General features: G+C 43.5%; 1 protein-coding gene across 4 annotated transcripts in view; it reads right to left on the bottom strand.

Annotated features, from left to right (window-relative positions):
* Positions 1 to 19,492, bottom strand: part of LOC115401484 (disks large-associated protein 2-like) — an 87,965-nt gene that overhangs the window by 63,046 nt on the left and 5,427 nt on the right. Inside the window, exon 1 of one of the 4 annotated variants that reach the window (XM_030109739.1) lies at positions 17,424 to 17,619. The exons of the other annotated variants lie outside the window; for them this stretch is intronic. The gene's annotated coding sequence lies outside the window, so the exon portion shown is untranslated. Of the gene's footprint in view, positions 1 to 17,423; positions 17,620 to 19,492 lie in introns of those variants that run through there. 4 annotated transcript variants of the gene reach the window in all.

The raw sequence follows: 19,492 nt of genomic DNA, 5'->3' as shown, positions 1-19,492 counted from the left end.
TACATGTTTGAAAATCTTAAAACTTTTAAGTAGATAACATCTGAAATCAGGACGGTTAATCTCTCATCTTCAAAAAAGAACTCTTGAGTTCCAGCTTGGTGGCACAGTAGCAGATGCAGAGTGACTCATGCAGGCTGGGATATTTGTTTGTCCCACGACTACACAAACCAGGACTCACAGGATCCACAATATATCCCTGTGCAGACTTACACAAGAGAGCTCTCTAGCCATCCGTCTCCAAATTAGAGACTCCATCTTCCTGATATATAAAGGGTTATCAGATCAACCAGAAGGCACGGAGAAGTTTCAGTGTGAAAAGACTTTATTGCTATAGCAACTGTTGCATGAATTTGACTGTGCTAAAAACAGAATGAAGACGTTCTTAATGCAACTCCGTTAGAGAAGCACAGGCTGAGTCACCAACACCCTCCTGGGAGCGTGCACACACACACACAAACACACACACACACACACACAGCGAGACAAACACACTGACCTGCGTCTCAGCAGGCTACCGGAGTTCCCTGTCTAGCTTTGGGACGTGTGTGGAGGGTGAGGAGCTGGAGCGGACCGAGCGGAGCGCAGAAGAAGAGGAGGTGTCAGAAGCAACAGTCAGTGGATCTCTTGCATCCTCAGAACGCTAAAGTTGCACATATGAGGCAGAACAGCTTTAGTCAACGGCACCCTGAGGCAAGCTGGAGAGAGTTACATAATGGGAGGATCAGATGTTATATTTTTAACAAGTATACCGGTATTGCTTTACATTAGCATGTGGTAAGCTGTCAAAAGTAATGAGCTGAAGCAGAGAGGCTGCCGTCCTTTCATCTCAGAACCACACTGCACCCACCTTGCCCCTCCATCTCTCGCAGCACATATGCTTTATCTCATGCCAAAATAGTAGTTTTTGGATGAATGCCAGACTTGTGAAATGTTTCTTTCAAATTCTAAGAATCTGTGGCTGCAGGAAGAAATAGAGGGAGAGGCTTTTCTTTTTTCTTCTTTTCAAAAAGAGTCAAGAAGGAATGATCTTGTGCTGGTGCTGTTCGGTTTCTCAAAGGAACGAGACGGATAGCAAGGCTTCATCCTAACTGTTTTGCACTAATGCATATTTAATTATTTCATTTTGTCTTTGTCACTGACTGTAAAATTATTTCTCAATACGGGTTCAATGAAACAATCAGGAACTGAAATCACGTTGGGACAAGCTACCACCTGGGTCTCAGATTTTTCCTGCCCCTCGAGCTCTCTGCTGCCCCCCAGGGGAAGCCTCGCCTCACTTTGAAAATTACCGTTCTGTACTTGACCTGTTCAACTGAATCACAGCTGATCATGAGCAAAGTGCAGGTCGTACTGTGGACTGGCGGCCGGGTTATCACAGAGAGAAACACAATCATACAGACACACTCGAGCCTGTGGGTAATTCAGCTCCCAGGGGGAACGTGCAAACTCCACACAGAGAAGGGACGTCCTCTTACATGAAAATGCCTGTTGCCGTTTGACGGCTTTAAAAATGACGAGCCGCTCAGCTGAAACACGTTGGTTCGAACAGACACGAATCGTCCTCGGGGGTCTCGGTGACGGAGACAGCAGGACCCGGTCGTCTGTTTCATCTGGTGTCTTTTGTGTATCCAGGCAACAGCAAACCACCACAATTATTACATCATCGGGCAAAGAGGCCCCCGACGTATCAATCTCAAAGCAACACTCAGCTGAGCGCGGCGAGCGGCGAGCGAGCGCAGAGGGTGCTTCACATGTCGAGAGGGGAAGGAAGCAGGAAAGGGCAGAGGGTTGAGCTGAGAGTGGGTTCAGAGTTGGATTGTAGATGTGTGTGTGTTCATATCTGTGTCAGAGGTGTGTCGCCGTGGCTCAAAGCTGGAAGAGGAGAGGTAGAAGCAGTGTGACTCAAATGGCTTCTGACCTCTAATGGAGGCGTTTGGGAATTACAGCAAACCACCCTGGACGTCTTAATGCGGTTCTCAGGATAAATGAAATCAAATATGTGAGAAGTCTGCATGTTCTTAAGAGAAATGAGGATTTCTTCACTCTGAAGTGTTGGCTGAACTAAAATCAATTATTTATAAGTTGCATCAGCTGTGAGTAGCATCATGTTTCTGTTTGCACTGGGAATGTGATGTTTGCATGTGTTCGAGTGGAGGTAAAAGGTATAAAAGCACTAGTGCCACACAACAGCTACACAGCCACAAATTCTTAATCAAATGTGCATAAATCCTATTTTGCAAGCACGCTCACATTTTGTTCCTATTTCTGCTGTGTAACTGGTGCAGAAACATATTTGCGGAGTTGTATCAAACAATGTGGATCGAGTTTAGAATACGTGCAAATCTGAATGTGAACTTGTACAATAATTGGTCAATATACGTACAATAAGCTCTTTCAGAAACCAAATACAAATCAATAAAAACTACTGCTAAACTCCCGACAACTCACAGATTCTGTTGCCTTCAACAACAAATCCCAAATTACGCCCCTCCACTGAGATGTGATTGTTATTAACCACCATATTTGAAAGTGTGAAAAACCTCCCGCTTCCTCTCTTTCTGTAGGAAAAAATAGATGCGAGATGGACTGACTCACCTCCATTATTGTCGGCATACTCTGTCCTTTTATCTTTTTTACTACTTGCTTAAATTTAGCTGTTTGGGATAAGACATTTTTGTTAAATTTGTTTGTGACTTTGTCAATATGCTACTTTACGGAACTCACTCACATTTTTCCCAACCAAGGCCCCCAGAAGGGAATCACTCACAGCAGTTAAGATCAACAAGCAAATGGCCCAAAACATGAACAAGGGGGGAAAAAAAAGAAAGAATAATTGGTAAAAAAAAAAAAAACCACAGAAGCTAATCACCAGCTACTGGTTCACATATCAAAATCCAGTTAAAAATCAACTTCATGATCATCACAACATTAAGCAGCATGTTCTTGTTCTCCAAGTATTAAATTTAACACATCAAACAGGCTATTAACCAATGTTGTTAGTCATGCCACCAAATTCCTATTAGCTGTAGTTATTCACTCCTTAATCAGTATGTGAAAACAGATGTCTCAGTGTGTTTGGGAGATGTCTTCATTCGACACCTTTGGCCTCGCTGTGTCATCAGACGTCTGTAGACCATCAGCGCCGGTCTGAAAAACCGAAGCCATTCTGCCCGTTCACAGTGTTTGTGCACATGGGTGAATCTGAACACGCTGATTTATTTGTGCACTGCTGAACATTTGTTAAGGTAATTGTTAGGTATAACAACTTGCTCCAAATGGCAGAGTGAGTCATCCACCTTCACCACAGAGAGAGAACGGGAGAAAGAAGCCACTTAGGTCACTCAGCAAGGATACTGATATGATTTGACTGGACTCTTCACATGAACTCTTCTCAGACGCTACTTTCCTCACTGTTGAGGATTTATGTTCGCTTAAAATTGTCCTTCGGGGTGACTTGTGTCTGTGTTCACTCTGTGATGGAAATGTCGGAAGTGTATCCGGCCTCCACATATGGTCAAGTGGGATCAGTGCCAACATTCCATGACCCTCCCTGATCTTAATAAAGTGGCATCGTAGATGAAAGGACGTCAACCAAAAGCACCCAAAGATTATCAATAAACACATATGGCTCTGTGATTATGTGTCAAATGCCCAGCTCAGAAAAATCCAGAAAAAAAAAAAAATCCAGTTCCTAGCAGTTCGGATATAAGAACCATACAAACAGCACAAACCCTTCACGCTGCTGGTTTTTAACAAGCATTAAGCAAAAGATTCTGTTTGGTTTCAGCAACTTTCTTGTTAGCCAACTGATAATTGGAGCCTAATCTGTAAAACAAATGCTGAATCTGAAACGCACCCCCTCCCACTCTGAACCTAAACCCATCTCTTCTGGCTTCTGTTTGCATTTATGATTACGTTCTCAGCTGCTTGACCTCTTTTAGCTTCCTCCACTATGTTTTCTTTCGATCACGTCCTCTCTGGTCTCCCGCTGAGATGTTTCGAGTAGCTGTATTTTGCTGCACATAAGTAGCAGTGTGGCTCCCCCTACTAAATTTGTGAATTTTCAAAGCGTGCCTGACATTCAACAGAAGCTGTCTCTTCTTAAGACGGCGAGCGCGCACTGCAGTGACAGAATATTTTAATAAAGATGCTGCTGTGGGAGATTACACAAGCACAAACTGGGTATTTCACACAGCAATATTTCTTATTACGCCCATCTGCAGCCACAAAAGCAGGCTTTCATCCTGCTTTCAGAGCACCTTGGGTGGTGGTGTGGCTGTTGTTGGGGGTTTAGTGCTAGGGTAACGGGTTCACTGGATAACTGGTCCAGACGTGATGCAAGTAAAATCGAATCACGGTCCCCAAGTACTCGGATTATTTCCTTGCAACTATATGACACAAACTAATTGGCAATGTGATTCGCAGCGAGAGCTCGCCGTGTAATTGTACGCTGCCGGTGGCTTGGTGTTCAGCAGCACCTCAGATGACAGACCTAGATTTTATTACAATCACCTGCTCGTGTGTTTTGATTTCTGCTCCACAAATAAGGGAAGCGACACTGTAGAAACTGAGAGAGTAGACCATAAAACAGCTTCCAACCTGCTTGCTACATTAATTACCTTCAGGTGAGTGGTTGTGTTATATTGTGCTTCTGCGTTGGCTCCAGGCTGGAGGCCTGTGGCTGAAACAGGCTTTGGTCTTTTTTACATTTTGCCTCGGTCCATTCCATTGCCGGGATAATAACACTGTTGCTATAAAGAACAGGTTCCATTCTCCCATTTGTTTTTGGTTGTTACTGTTTTGTTTTTTTTTAAGCTAATGGATATTTCAGTATTTCAAAGATGAAATTTCTGAGAGACTAAACAGAGTAATGAAGCTCCATCACAGCATGGCCAAAATCTGCTTCATTAGTATAAACACTGACAATCAGTCCAACCTTTTCAATCAGTTTATAGTGGCACTCTTCCTTATCCATGGTCAACTCTGAATGGATGATTGTCCTTCGAGCTCACGCAGGCTGGGAGGACTGACGGCGCGGCCTAGTTGGAGCAGGTAATAAACGGAATGGCGCAGCCTCTCTGGCAGGCTGTGGCACTTTCTGACGCGACACGTTACACTTCAGAAACCCGAACGAGATTGCAGGATATTGATATTCTGCAGCAAAACACCTAAAACATGTTGATTCAAGAGACCGGACAGCTTTGATTTTTGCTTTTTATTGAAGTTGAGGAGGATGCATGCTTTTCATCGTCTCTCACTCTTTTCAGCTCACATTGTGACACGCAACACACACGTGCTTGGTCTGCAACATGGCCAATGCCTGTAGACGAGTAAATACTCCACGTTTCTTAACCTATATTCTCAGAATTCTATGCAAGACTTGGATGGGAAAATAGTGGAACCATTCTGTGGATGTAGTTTTACATCACTTCCATTTATCTTCTATAATAGATATAATAGATCTATAATTACCCTGGAGTATGAAAGGTGTAGGCCACCATTCATTCCTGCTATGAAGAAGAATCGCCATTTCGCTCACAGTCTATGCTGCTCTAATGATATTTGTGAAATCTGATTAGTGGTGATTTAAATGAAGACCCCTCTGCAATCCGATTCGAGAGGTGGGCCAACGCCTCGTCTCCCGGTGTGGGACACCAAGAGGAAACCCAGAAAAAGCTTCATAATTAGCTTTGATTAGTTTTGCCAGCGCCAGCAGGGCGCCAGACGCTGCTGTCGGCGCTCTCACCTCTGCATGTCGCGACACTTTGGAGCACTGGCCATAAAACGGACGCATCTAAAAATGTATGTTTCTAGATGCAGGCTGCACATGTAGCCTGAATGAAACTTTCCATTTGAGCCAGCACGCGCTGGAGAGATTATATCTCTCAGTTGGCTTTGCAATGACTTTTCGTCCCCTAGGAAGAGCAGTAGAAAGTGTGGGAGACAGATGCTTCTCTGTTCTCCATATTCATGGCACAACCCTTAAAGAGGAAGAAGAAGATGGATGCAAAGTGAATTTAGCCAAACTGATTCAGAACAGCAATGAAATTGTTTTTTTTTTCCTTAAAGGATTAACAGCTTTAAAAAAAAAACAAAAAAAAAAACATGTTTTGAAAATTAACTAAGCAGCTAAATGGATTCAGAAGTGTATTGAAGTCCATGTGTGAGAGGCTTGATGGATCCTTAGCGAGGGGAATATTCATCGTTATTAATATTCCACTTCCTTGCTCAAGTTATGTTGGAGAGCCAAGGGTTTGCTGTTCAGGCCAGACTGAGAGAGCATGCCAGCACCCTGTGAGAGTCAAGTGAAAAAAAAAAAAGAAAAAACTTCTAGAGAGGCTGTTTCCAAATGGGCAGTACTGTCTGATTAGAGGCTGGTTAGAGGGTTGCCAAAGAGATTTAAAGTAGAAAGAATGGGTTTTGTTTGAAATCAAGTTTAAAAGAAAAAGGAAGAAAAGCTACTGAGAAGAACAGTGTGTGCAAAGCAAGAGCACAAGAGGTGAAAATGACGTCAGAGTGAATGAAGGACTTTCTAGAATAGAGCGTGTCCTCAGCACTGAAGATGTAGAGTCCAGCTGTATTTCATCAGTCTGTTGACTGGAGACCTGCAAACACTTCTCCCAAACAACCCTCAATGGCTCTGCTCATAAGTTTTTGGACACAAATATCCTTGATGTTGATTACTGATACTACATTGACGGTGTGTGTGTGAGACTGTGTGTGATCGTCTGCCTCTGCAGCGACACCAGAACCGGCGGTACGGTAAAAGTCACTCTGTATACAGTGAATGTATACAAAATGTAAAAAAACGTAGGGTGGCAGAGAGCAGGTGAACCTCCAGCTGAGTAAACCTGCTAAGCGATGCGCCACGCCATGCCCCACTGATGTTCCATCCCGCCCGTGGCACTCAGGTTGACTCGAGCCGGCCTCCGCCTTTGGCCTGACTGGATGCTGCTTTGGCACATTAGCATTAACACCCTGAATTCCCCGTGTGGACAAGCACCACCTGGCAGGCACTGCCGCCCCGCGTGAGTCCGAGCGCTCTGGCCATTAATGCGCCTCAGGAGCCGCGGCGCCGGAGGAGGATCAAGAGCGCGCGGCGATGTCAACCTTCCTGTCCGCACTGGCACAGCTTCTCCCCTGCCCTCGCTCGCACTGATCCTATAAGCGTTCCCCGGAGTGCGATCGACTGACGTGAACTGCCACCACCCGGCTTCTCTGCAGGCTCAACCCTGTGCACAGCATATCCTATTATCAGCTGTGCATGAAGATGTTCGCTGTATACTGCCCCCCCACTTCCCTCCCTCTCTCTCTCTCTCTCTCTCTCTCTCTCTCTCTCTCTCTCTCTCTCAAATCAATTTCACGCATGATGGCATACCGATTAGAACTACATGGGTCGATCGAGTTGATTCGCATTCCTTGTTGCAAAAAGGACACATTTCCTTCATGTATCCATTTTTGGCTTTCATGCAGTCTGCTTGCTTATGTGTGATATTGTACAAAGAGATGGAAGCATAGAGTTTTCGAGATATGACAGCCTGCAAGTAGACACAATATATTCAGCAGGCAGATCCGGCCACCCAGTATTTAGGAAAACATGGCGTGGTAATAGTGCATTAAACATGAAACCATCTTCAGCCTCAGCAGCAGGCTGACTGCAGCGACAGGCTCTCAACGCCCCACTATTTCATCCTATATTAGTCTATTTCATTTCATTGTGGGCCCTTTTCCACTTACACCAATGAGTTGTTTATTTCTAATATAGCATTTTACTTATTAGTTTTCTCATGCTAGATTATTACTGTTTAAATGAATTTTCATATGATTACAATGGCATTAAATAATTTGCAAACTGGACAACTTCTTCACAAATAATTTGGTGTGTTCTTGTCAACAAAACTGTGAATATTGACCAAGATTGTCTAAAACCTCCCACAGAGCTAGTTAATGATAGACTTGTTTGGCAAAATAGAAATTTTGTTTTTAACCACTTTTTTTTTTAACCATTGATAGATTTTATGATGAAACCTGAGCTATCTCTGTCATCCATACATTCATCTTCTGAACTGCTTCATCCAACTGAGGGTTGTCAGATGCTGGAGCCAATCCCAGATAAGTATGGGCGTAGACCCAAGTAACAAAGTACAAATACTATTTTGTACTTTAATTTAAAAAAGGTAAAATGTTTCGATACTTTACTGGAGTCATTATTTTTCAAGGTATTTTTTACTTATACTCCTTCCATGCATTTTAAAGCATTTATCTATACTTTTTACATTTACATTTTAAATACATCCCTGTTGCCTTTATTTCTTTTAGAACAAGCTTTTTGTTTAAATTTTCATTGTTCAAAAAACATCCAAATCCACGGGACCATCCAGACCAAGTCAATTTGATAGTAACTGGATGAGAAGTATGAGCATATATCATTCTGACACCCTGTTGGTTGGTACTCGATCCATCACCCCTGCACATTTATGACAAATACAAATCACGTCACACGCCACCAAGAGGCACATAGTCGACAGACTTCACGTAATATGAAGATATCTGGGGCAGAGATTCAAGACAACTGGAGCAAATTGGGTTTTTTTTCTTTATAATACAAGCAGTTTTGAAGTCAGTACTTTTACAGTTGTACTTGAGTAAAAAGCTTGAGATGATACTTCATGCTCTACAAAAGTATTTTCAAACCTCAGTATATATATGTCTGCTTCAGTAATGAATATGAATACATCTGATAGCTTTGATCAATGAGGTGACAATTTGGGGTGTGTTTCAGCTGTTGGTCAGATGGGATATTTTTCGGGACCTAGTAAATAGTGACTGTCATGGCGGAGCTTGAATAATTAAATGATAATTCTTAAGCTCCAAATGTCCTAGAAAACATTTGGCTGCGCTTCAAAAATAATTACAGAAAGAGAAATAGTTTACACAAAGCCTAGTTTAATTATTTACATGCTCCTGTGACAAATTAAAACCAGCCAGCAACAACTAACAAACAACCAGCAGATCCGGCCGGTGAATGGAGGAGCAGATCTGCCCTTCAGAGAGACTCCTGCCACATATTGACAGGTCAGAGCTTCCGGATTAGAAATGGTGCTGCTGCAGGGATTGCCCTGGCCTTTGTGCAGCAGGGACTCTCATTTCAGGTCTGCACTACATCATTCTGCCAAAATGGAAAGATCCTTTTCGCGGCTATTTTGGACACGCTCCGTCCCCGCCGTGGCTTCTTTGTCCAGCCAGGAATCACCTGTCACAACTGTCACCTTGTAAGCAGGAGCCACAAGAGTCTGTTTCTGGCCTGGCGGCTCTAAAGGGGATAAACAGTCAGTCAGTCAGTCACACACCAACAGCCGCACACACACGCAGCCGAATGCAGCAGGATTTCAGAGCTGAGGTTATACCGGGCACAATGGACCATTATTTTCTGCATTCATTAGATCATTATGTCTCTTTCCCTTCTGTTTCTCTGTCTCTCTTCCTAAACCCCTCTCACTCTTCTCTCACTCCGTTTTGTGTCTCTGACTCACTACAGTACCTCACGCACACACTCAAACACACACACACACACACACGTCTGATAATTCAGCCTCCATATTTTGCCATGACACACACTTGCAAGATTGAAAGGCTTCAAGATTAAGAGCTACTACTAGCAACACACACACACACAGGCACGCATGCACACACACTGAAGAAACACACTTAATACAACCACAGTAGCATAAGCATATCTGTCAATGGCACCATACGTGTCTGCGCCTGTTAACACACCATTAAATCCCACACGCACACACACGCACACACATGCACGCTCTGGCCCAGATCCCTCCGATGAAGGAGCCGTGTTTAGAGGAATGTACAGCAGAAGGGGGAAACGCTACAGCTCCCGAGTATCTCCATGGAAACAGGCTGGAGAGCAGCATATCCCGCTCGACGCACCGTCAGAGACTGAGGGATGAATCCAGTCCTCATTAGGAAAGCCAAACCACGCCACACACCAGGCGGTTGATTCCATAATTAATTGTAACATCATTTTCACCCTGAAATAAAAAATAAATAAATAAAAAATGCACACCTGGATAAAGGGGTTTCCTCATGCTAAAGGTTCACTGCAGCTATGAGACTTCAACAGGATATTGATACCTGATCATGGCAGATTGCATGATTATTCCACTGCAATGTGTGTATCTGTGATTTTCCTGCAGAAGCCTCATGTTAGGAGTCTTTTTACGCTTTGTTCTAGCATTAACAGCTCACTTGAAAAAGAGAAAATCAGTTTTGACACTGAAATGTTGATGACGCACTGATGAACACATTGAAGGCCAAAGGACTTGATTCTAATAAACAATTACTTTCCTACGAATTTGCTGCTGTTGCTGCCTCAGAATAATACAGAGGTAAAAGACAGGGAGCAGTTCAAAAGTAATCTGATTAAATGTCGATCGAATCAGCATTGTGTCATGTAACCACTTCGGTCCGATCAGACTGACCCAAACAGACGCTATTCCCATCGGATCAGAAGTGATGGTGTAACCATGGTTATGATCCCATCAGGGTCCATGCAAACAGCACATCAGACTACCTCCCCACCGCTTCCTGTTATGTAACGTCACAAAATGACACTTTTTTTTGTTAAAAACGGTGTTGGCAAATCACACCTCATTAATGCAGGCAAAAAACAAAGCTGTTATGTTTAACATATTGAAAGACTGGAGCTCACGAATCCATTTTTTAACATTAGTGGGATCATGAGCAAGAGTGACCAACATCACAGTTTAAAGCATTCTGGGGCTGACGCACTCACTGAATTGTTTGATATTATTGATGCTTATAAACCTGAACAGTCAAAAAACTGTATTCAGCGTTCATGTAAACAGGACCACCTGATCTTATCATCATAAAGAATTCAGTAAACATATGTAGAATGTCTACAGATGTAAGTCTTCACAGAGATTGTGTCAACCTGATGTGTATGTAATGATACGATATAGCTCACGTTTACCTTAAATTAATAAGTGTAATCCCCGAGTGGAATATCTTTTTACATGCAAGGTACCAAGCATAAAGCAACTCTTTAACAAAATTTGTTCTTCTTCTGTAAACAAGTATATTTTCACATGCATAAGGGTAATTAGGAATGCTGCTTAGTCAATTACCGGAGGGCTGCACAGTGGTTTAGTGCTGAGAACTCTCACCCTCACAACAATATCCTCTAGGGCCTTTCTCTTTTTATTTATTTTCATACATTCAGTTTGTTCACCATCTTTCAGCTCCGATGCTTCCCTCAGGAACTTTTAACATCCTGGTGTCTTTACTCTTAAAAGGTCTGCCGATTCAGGTTATTCATTGTCCTGCAATGTCATTACTGGAAATAAAGAATAGGCTCATTCTATTACACTTTTTTTTTTTCTTTTTACTTATTCTATGTTTTGTCAGTGTGACATTAGATAAATAATGATGAATGAATTTCAGCAGAGCTGTCTGACACATTTAGTCCAGTGAACACAAAGGAATGGGCTCACGATCATTGATCCCCGACTGTAATTTCAGCTGCTGGCGTTGACTTATTTGGTGACTGAAGCCAAACCGCTGAAGCATAAATTCAGAAGTGGAGTCTTTTTTAAATCATTTCCTGCATAAATGCACCTACAATCATCGCACGCTGGATATGAGCTTGTGTAAACTGCAGATGCTCTGAACTAAGTGCACCTCTCAAAGTGCTCACTGCAGCTGCGAAGCATGCTGCTCACCTGAAATGACTCCAAAATATGATGAGGCTTTCTGCAGAGCTTTTTTCTGTTGGCTTCTTGCAGTAAAAAAAAAAAAACCAAAAACAGACAAACCTTTATTTTACTAATTTGTCGGCGCAATCTGTCACAGGGAGACACATTTCATCGACGCATAGACGCGAGTTTATACCAAAAAACAATGGAAATCCATGTTATGTCTTCATTTAAATAAAAAAAAAGATTTCCAATTAGAATCTGCACCAGTTATTAGTATGGTAATGCAACATGGGACATTGATTTTAACCCAGCCCTCATTTATTTGCACTGATTTTATTGGCATCTTTCTGGGAAAAACTACGAAGTGCACATGACATCTGACCTTATGTTTTGACGTGTACAGTTTGAGGCCATTAGCTATTTTAATATAATCTAATTGTATTTACAGTCCAGTCATCACAGTAACAGTTCAGATGGAGGATCCACTTCTTGTAGTTTGGAAAACTTGCAAAGAAATTCAGCTGAATATTTTTTTCTAATGTATCAAAATCATGAGGTCAACAATCACGATTTATTTACAGATAAAAATGCCAACTATTATCTCCTCGCAGTATGTCAGAACAGCCTAACAGAGCAAGTATCCACATGTCCTCCACACAAAACAATAAATTGTATCAGTCTTGCTCTTTGCTGCCAATGTGCAGCTCACTCCTCTCGATGCTCTTTATACTCACTCTTCCACTCACTCGTGCACCCACGCAGCTTCACTCGCTGCCTAACATGGTATTGTACCGAGCACCACTCGGAGGGATTAAAACTCTCCACCAGGTTTCTGGATATTTCCATCCAGCTCTTCGTGATTTTTTTTTTTTTGCCTGGACTGAGCTGTGATAAAGGAGCTCAAATTAAACTTTGATGATCCCTGTGGGGAGCTGTGGGCCACTGTAGGTACGAAAGAAGAAGAAAAGCTGCCTTTTCGATTATAGCAGATTAGAATAAAAGAAGCCAGTAAAGAGGACAACTGATTAAGTTTTTTTTTCAGAAACAGAAACACTCAATAATTGAGCAGTTTGACTTCTCACATGTGAGGATTTGTGTCTGTTTTTCTTGTAGTAGATGTTTTTGAAACACAGGTTGGATGTTGCAGACTTGCTCATCAAACTGTGCTTTGCTTATTAATCACTAATGCAGTGAAAATAAGTATTAATACTTTCCTAATCTTTAGCACACGTAATGCTCACAGTGAATGAAAACAGGTGTTTAATATATAAATATTTCCACAAATCATACATTTTCAAGAGCTAAGTTAATCATGTTTTCGATGAACTTAAGAGGGGTTCATCCAAGACATCAGTGTCAACACTGGCTGCGCTGCATGTAGGAAGATAAACACACAATCGTCTCAACGCTGGAAACATGTATTGAACCATATCTGCTGCCGAGGCAGTCGCACCGTTTGCTTTTTGGTGTGATCTGCAAGTCAATGAACTAATGAATCAAATCCATTTCACCTTTTGTGCTGTAGACTCTGTCATGAAGTGGGAGAGAATAACAAGGTGTCACTCTCGCAACATGATGAGACAGGGAAGGGATGTGAAGTAGTAACACTCCCAGCATCTGAACAGGCAAGCTGTTAATGGAGGCTCCATCCTGAATCATGAAGAGGTGAATTAATTGCAAGATCTTGGAAGAGAGTCACTCCCCGAGGAGCTTGTCATTACCACCCTTATTTTTCTTTGCCACAGAAAGACAAGCTTATTTTTGTTTGAAATACATAAACATTGAGGGTTTTCATGCGCAGCGCATGTACAAGAAGAATGAGAAAATTGAAGCACCATCGCAGCACCGTCCTCTGCAGTACAGGAAATACAGAGAAGAAGGAGTCCCGTTTGTCCCGGCTTGACTTTTACGCTACGTCTTGATCAGGCAATACAGATGTGCCAGATGTGACTGTTCGGTGCCACAGATAAGACAACATAAAAGCAGAACTTCAAATGATTGTGCAGCTTGTCGCTTTAAATTTACAGCGTTTTGCTGATGTTTCTGTTGTCGTCCTGCACCGCTCCCGGCTATAAATCAGCTTGTCAGTTAATGGGTGGTTAATCTTTGCTTCCTGACCTCCAAACCCTGCACTGTACAGCTAAGAGCAGGAATAAACTAATTTCATCAACTAAAGCTGTAGTCAGTGTTGCAGGCACATAATGTTGATTTTAAAGTTAAATGCATTCACAATCTACAAATGTTTTGAAACTGTTGTGAGAATTGATCTTAACTAACAAGAAAAACAGTAATTAATGATTTGGACAATCGGCTACTAGTTAAACCTTGATTCTCTCAAAACTCTTTGGGTTTTATTTGATTCATCAAGAGTTTCTGAAAGCTGAATTACTCCAAGACAGTTTTAATGCAGAGATTCTTTAAATTTTGTGGTAACACTTATCAATCATGAGTTCAATATGGCTAAAATGAAAACAACCTGGGAAGGTATCATTATGGAAGTTGGTAGATTTTCAGAGGAAAAAAAAGACATTGTGGTTTAAACTGTACGTCTACTGAGCACAAAGCCAAAGTAAGACCTTCATGCAACCACAGAGGAGCTCCACTAAAGCATAGCTGTCACAGACGTGGTAGTAAACTGCCCAACCCAGCAGTACTGAAACATAACCAGCATCTCCAGTACTTAGGGGTGTAAGCGTACATCTAAGTCAAAATTCTGTGCTTACAGCATAGCATCTGGATGAGTTCACAATTAAAATTCAGCTTCTTGGCTCCAACCAGTAACATGTTAAAATGAGCAACGTTTGATGGAGAAAACATGTTGCCAACTGCTATGCATGGGGGTGGAGACTTTATTTTGTCATGCTGTGTTGCAGTGAGCGGCACTGCAAGGATAGAGGGAAGAATGGATTTCAAATATCAGCAAAACGTCCTGCGGTCAATCAAGACCCTGTTGCTGAGACTGGACAAACCCGTAAAAAACACAATGAAGTGCTTCAAGAAAAGCAAGCTGGAGTGTTTGGATCAGCCTTCACAGTCAATGAAAGTGTGTGGATGGATCTTGAACATGCTGAGCTTGTGATACCGACGGAAATATCTCAGGGCTAAAAGAGATCTGCAAGCTGACGGAAGTGAAAATTCCAAAATCAAGCGAGTGAAGAATTAACATAACAATCAGCAGCATGCAAGGGGTGTTTCACCTGTTTGAACTGAAACCCACAGCAAGAGACCAGCGGTCAAAAATGCTATTTAACCGTAATCGACCAGACAATCAGATCACTTGCTGGCATCAGTCTCAGTGTCAGGTTCAAAGATCAACAATACCCATCTGTCTCTCCACCTGTCCGTCCATCTGTCTTCTACAGCCGCTTCACCCAACTTAGGGTCACGACAGGGTGAAGCCGGTCACAACTGACAATGACTGAAAAGCGCTCTACACCCTGGACTGGCTGCAGGTTCATCACAAGGCAAACACAAAACGCAGCTCTCCCTTTAGAGCTAAATGTATATGTCGACATTGTAATAAAGTCTCATTACCAAAGTAATGCACTTTGACCTGCAGAAATAATAGTGAAAAAATGGTGAAATCGGGGTTAGGGTTACAGTGTGTACACACACTAACATTAACCCGTCATGTTCTGCCAGAGATCAACGTTCTATTGGTCTAAACTTTGACGAGAGGATCACAGACTGAATAGATCGGAAGCAAACTGTCAGTTAACTTAGGAACTGGAAATGGCCAAACAGCTAGCCTCGCACTGTCCAAAGGTAACAAAATCCGCCTACCAGCTCCTCTAAAGCTCACTGAAGTGTTAACTTCACAATTGGCGGCTTTCTATTTTTTGGCTGGTACCAGTTGCCAGGCAACCGCCGGAGAAGTTACTTGTCCAGTGCAATAAATAGTCCATCACGTAACCCCCTATAAAAAGTAAAATTTTATTTTTGGTTTTCATTACCGGTCTTCGCACCACGCTACGCTGACATGCTATTGGCTGCATTTTCAGTTACTGCAAAGACGCGGCGCAGACCGTGACCTGTCAACCGGCATGTCAAACGATCCAATTTCCCTCAAACGCTGATCTGTTTCCCGACCATCAGGGCAACAAGTTGTAAAGTAACGCAGGTGTCATTCCCAACCAACGCTCTCCACTCTTGGGTGCAATATGCAGTGCACCCTCTAGGGGCTCCTGGCGGATACTTCTGCGGACTAAATGAAGCGTTTCAGGCGGCTTGTGTATCTGCTGGAGAATCAAAGGAGAGGGAAGCCGCCGGGGAGCTGCGGGGAGCTGAGACTCTGCTCCTGCGAGGCACCTCCTCTGCATCCCAATGCCACACGTGACAAACGACCACATCTGCAAGACACCTCACTAGACAGGAGAGCAGCCCAATTCAGCCCACGTAGCACTCCGAGGGCTCTGAAGGTGACGATGTAGGTGAGGGTTTATCAGGTCTCTGTACAGAGTGTTCGCGGTTGGAGAGGCTGATGGAGCACATGTTACTGTGTACATGTTACACATCACATTTAATGCTGACATTTATCCTTCAGGTTTCCAGTCATCTGCAGCATATCGCAGCACAATTCTGAAATAATCCAAGGTGCTAGTCGACAGAGATGACCATGAAAGTATAATTACCACTAAAACAGGCTTGTTGTATTTCTCATATGTAAAAAGTGAGTGCAAACAAATCAAAAGGTTTGATCTCATAGATGGACAGAAGCCTCCTGTAACCCTGTCAAAAACCTGAATGCAGGACTGGGATGCTGCTGCAGCACCGAGGAGCCTCATTGCAAAGAGCGAAGGTGAAGGTGATGGACCCTCATTAGGTCACGTCAGGTTTGAGGAAGAGTCAAACCCAGCATGTGATGAAGAGAAGGACTGCGCCGTTCAGCTGTCGGCCGGCAGGTTTCCCAAATCACACAGTGATGGAGTAAGTTCTCCTGCACCCCCCCGTCTCCATCCCCTCCTGTCCTCATCCACTCCCTTTCACTATCCTAACACCAAGCGCAAATCTCTTCCTTCTCTTTATTTTAAATCCCCTCCGTCTCTAACAAACATGACATGAAGGCACAGTGAATATGAAATGAAGAGCAAGGATTTTTCCCCCCCCCCCTCCGTCCATGCAGCCAAACTGAATTCATAAAAATGATTACATAATGATCAGCTATTGGTATCATTCAAGAAGCTGGTCCGTCATATACTCCAAAGACATGAATTCATTCGACGCTTGTGGCCATGACAAGATCGATGGAAAGCTGTTTGGCCACACTGTCAAGATGAAAATCCTCTTGTTGCCCATCGAGAAGCCTGGTTGAAGAGCAATCCCTCCCACCCTGCCGGATGCTGTTACACATACATATCAGCACACACACACACACACACACACACACACACACACCTGCACGGATCACTGTCAATGAGGAGAGGTGGTTTTCCTCCGAAACTAAAAGCTGATATATTTTCTTCCCTGAAAGCTTCTTCTAATTTCCTTCCTTCCATCGCAAAGGAAAAGCCGATTATCTAATCTTCTGTGACAACTTCTCATCTACCTGTTAAATCCACAGACACGAGCCCATACAGCATTCTCAAGCAGTTCCCCAGAAAACATTCTGTGAAACGTGTGAGGGGAAAAAAAAAAACAAAAAAAACACACAGACCCTGGAAGATTTTTCTGAATGAGTCTGGGTCCTCTTACCTGGCAGCGAGTCTATGTTTCGGAGACATTGGAGCACATATGCGGCGCGTCTTCACACGATGACAGGGAAGCGACGGACAGTCATGCAGAGGTGTGTCACATCTGAGAACGGAGGGGGGGGGGAAAGCAAGATTCCTCCTCTGGTTGTTCTGTTCCTTTTTTCTTTTTTTTTTTCCCCAAAGCCTTCAGAGGAACGGAGCGCTGACATAGGAGGAAGAAAAGGATGAGGAGGATGGAGAGGAGGAGGAGGTGGTGGTGGTGGTGGTGGTGGTGGAGGAGATGGAGAAGGAGGAAAAGGAGGAGGAGGAGGAAAAGGAGGAGGAGGAGGAGGAGGAGGAGGAGGAGAGGGAAAGCTGAGGAGGGAGCAGGCTGCCGGGCTGGGCTGCTGTGGATCACCTGGAGCAGTGTTGGGCTCCGCATTTACTCCTCCACTGCAGCAGTGCGAGGCAGCGGCGCGAGCTGCATGTTGCTCCCGCAGATCACCACAAAACAAGGACACGGAGTCTCCATCTGCTGGATTCAGGATTCTGCAGCTCTGTAGCTCCACGCTCCCCTCTCTCCATCAGCATGCACACTCATGCTGCCTCTCTGCTCCCTTCTGGATTTCTATCTGCATTTCTCGCTTTTAATGCCTCTACCGCACATTCCTCGCCCTCTCGGCGTGGTTGGAGGCTGCAGCAAATTCACCAACGTGCTGCCATCACGCCGCGCTCCCGGCTCTCCCGCTCTGTGTGTCCCCGTGCCGACTGGTGCATGTGGTCATGCGTCTGGTGCTCTTGGTGATAAAATGCCAAGCTCAATAACGCCTCGGCCAACCTCGCGCTCTCTCCGCGATGACATCACTTCTTTCGACCCAAAAAAGAGGGGGGAGCTGTTTCCTGGTCCTGTCGGGACACGGCGTGCGTCACAGAGATCACACGCGTTCCCAAAGCCATGTGCAGGTGTTTTAAAAAAAAAAAAAAAAACCACACAAGCCCGCAGAGAAAGTTTGACTCTAATAGAAACAGGATGCGGTGCAGGAACGCTTCGCTTTTTGGCCCGTGTGAAGTCGTCATTGATCAAAACACTACACGAGACTCCACTCCACTTCCGATGTTCTCAAGCCCCTGACAGCCTCTCAGCCAAAGCTACACATTCCAGCAATCAGCAGAGGACTTGATCTCCGAGTTCACCCTCCCTCACATTCAGCTCACGTCGTCCGCCGGCCCCTTTCCCCCCGTCATACAGCACAGCTTCAAAGGTTGAGAGACAATCTGAGGGAAAAATAAATACAGATTTGGGAAAGCATTGCATTGATTTCAGTCCGAACGCTGGACTTATTGGTATTCTGAAGAGCAGAAATTGAGTTACTCGAGAGAAATCTGACTGCGGCTTCTCCAGTCGGAACAAGTCGGGAAAGAAAAGATATAAAACCCATGTGCATGGAAGAGCTCGGATCCAACAGCAGTGAGAAGAGTTCTGCACGCAGGAGAGTGGAAACGGCTCATCATGTTAATGAGAGCGTAATCAGGAATCACAAGTGTTTCCATGCTGTTCTGAGATTTTAATGTGCACCCAGCAACATTCTAAAATTACACAACCCCCTTCTCCCACTCAGGAAGTGGAAATGAATTGTGAGCAAAATGTACAGGATTAGATATAATTAAAGGGGGGCCCCAGATGATATGTAGTGAGATTTATGACAAATAAAAACAAAAAAAGACATCTCTTCAGATCACAGTTGATCCATCTAAAGTTTTATCTGCAGAGAGAAACTATTACAGGATAAAAGACGTCTCAAATGTGTGCAGAGAGAAAATCCTGCTCATTTGCAAAGAGACAAATAGCATCTTGGAGATCTTCCTATAGCATAACTGAAAATGAAATACATATCTTTTAGATATTTCACTATTATACACTCAGCTACTGTACAGACGTGATTATAATATAACTGTCATGAGATATTCTGAGTGTGACTTAACTAAAAATATTTACCAAGATGAGGAGGGACATCTTTTTCATTTTTTTGCATTTAGTCCCAACAAATTTGCTTTTGTAGTGGAGCTTTAAACAGGCAGCACAAGCAGCCC

Source organism: Salarias fasciatus, chromosome 15 (assembly GCF_902148845.1).
Source record: "Salarias fasciatus chromosome 15, fSalaFa1.1, whole genome shotgun sequence".
NCBI lineage: Eukaryota > Metazoa > Chordata > Actinopteri > Blenniiformes > Blenniidae > Salarias > Salarias fasciatus.
The sequence above is the reverse complement of the archived record's forward strand: the minus strand, read 5'-3'. Positions and strand labels throughout refer to the sequence as shown.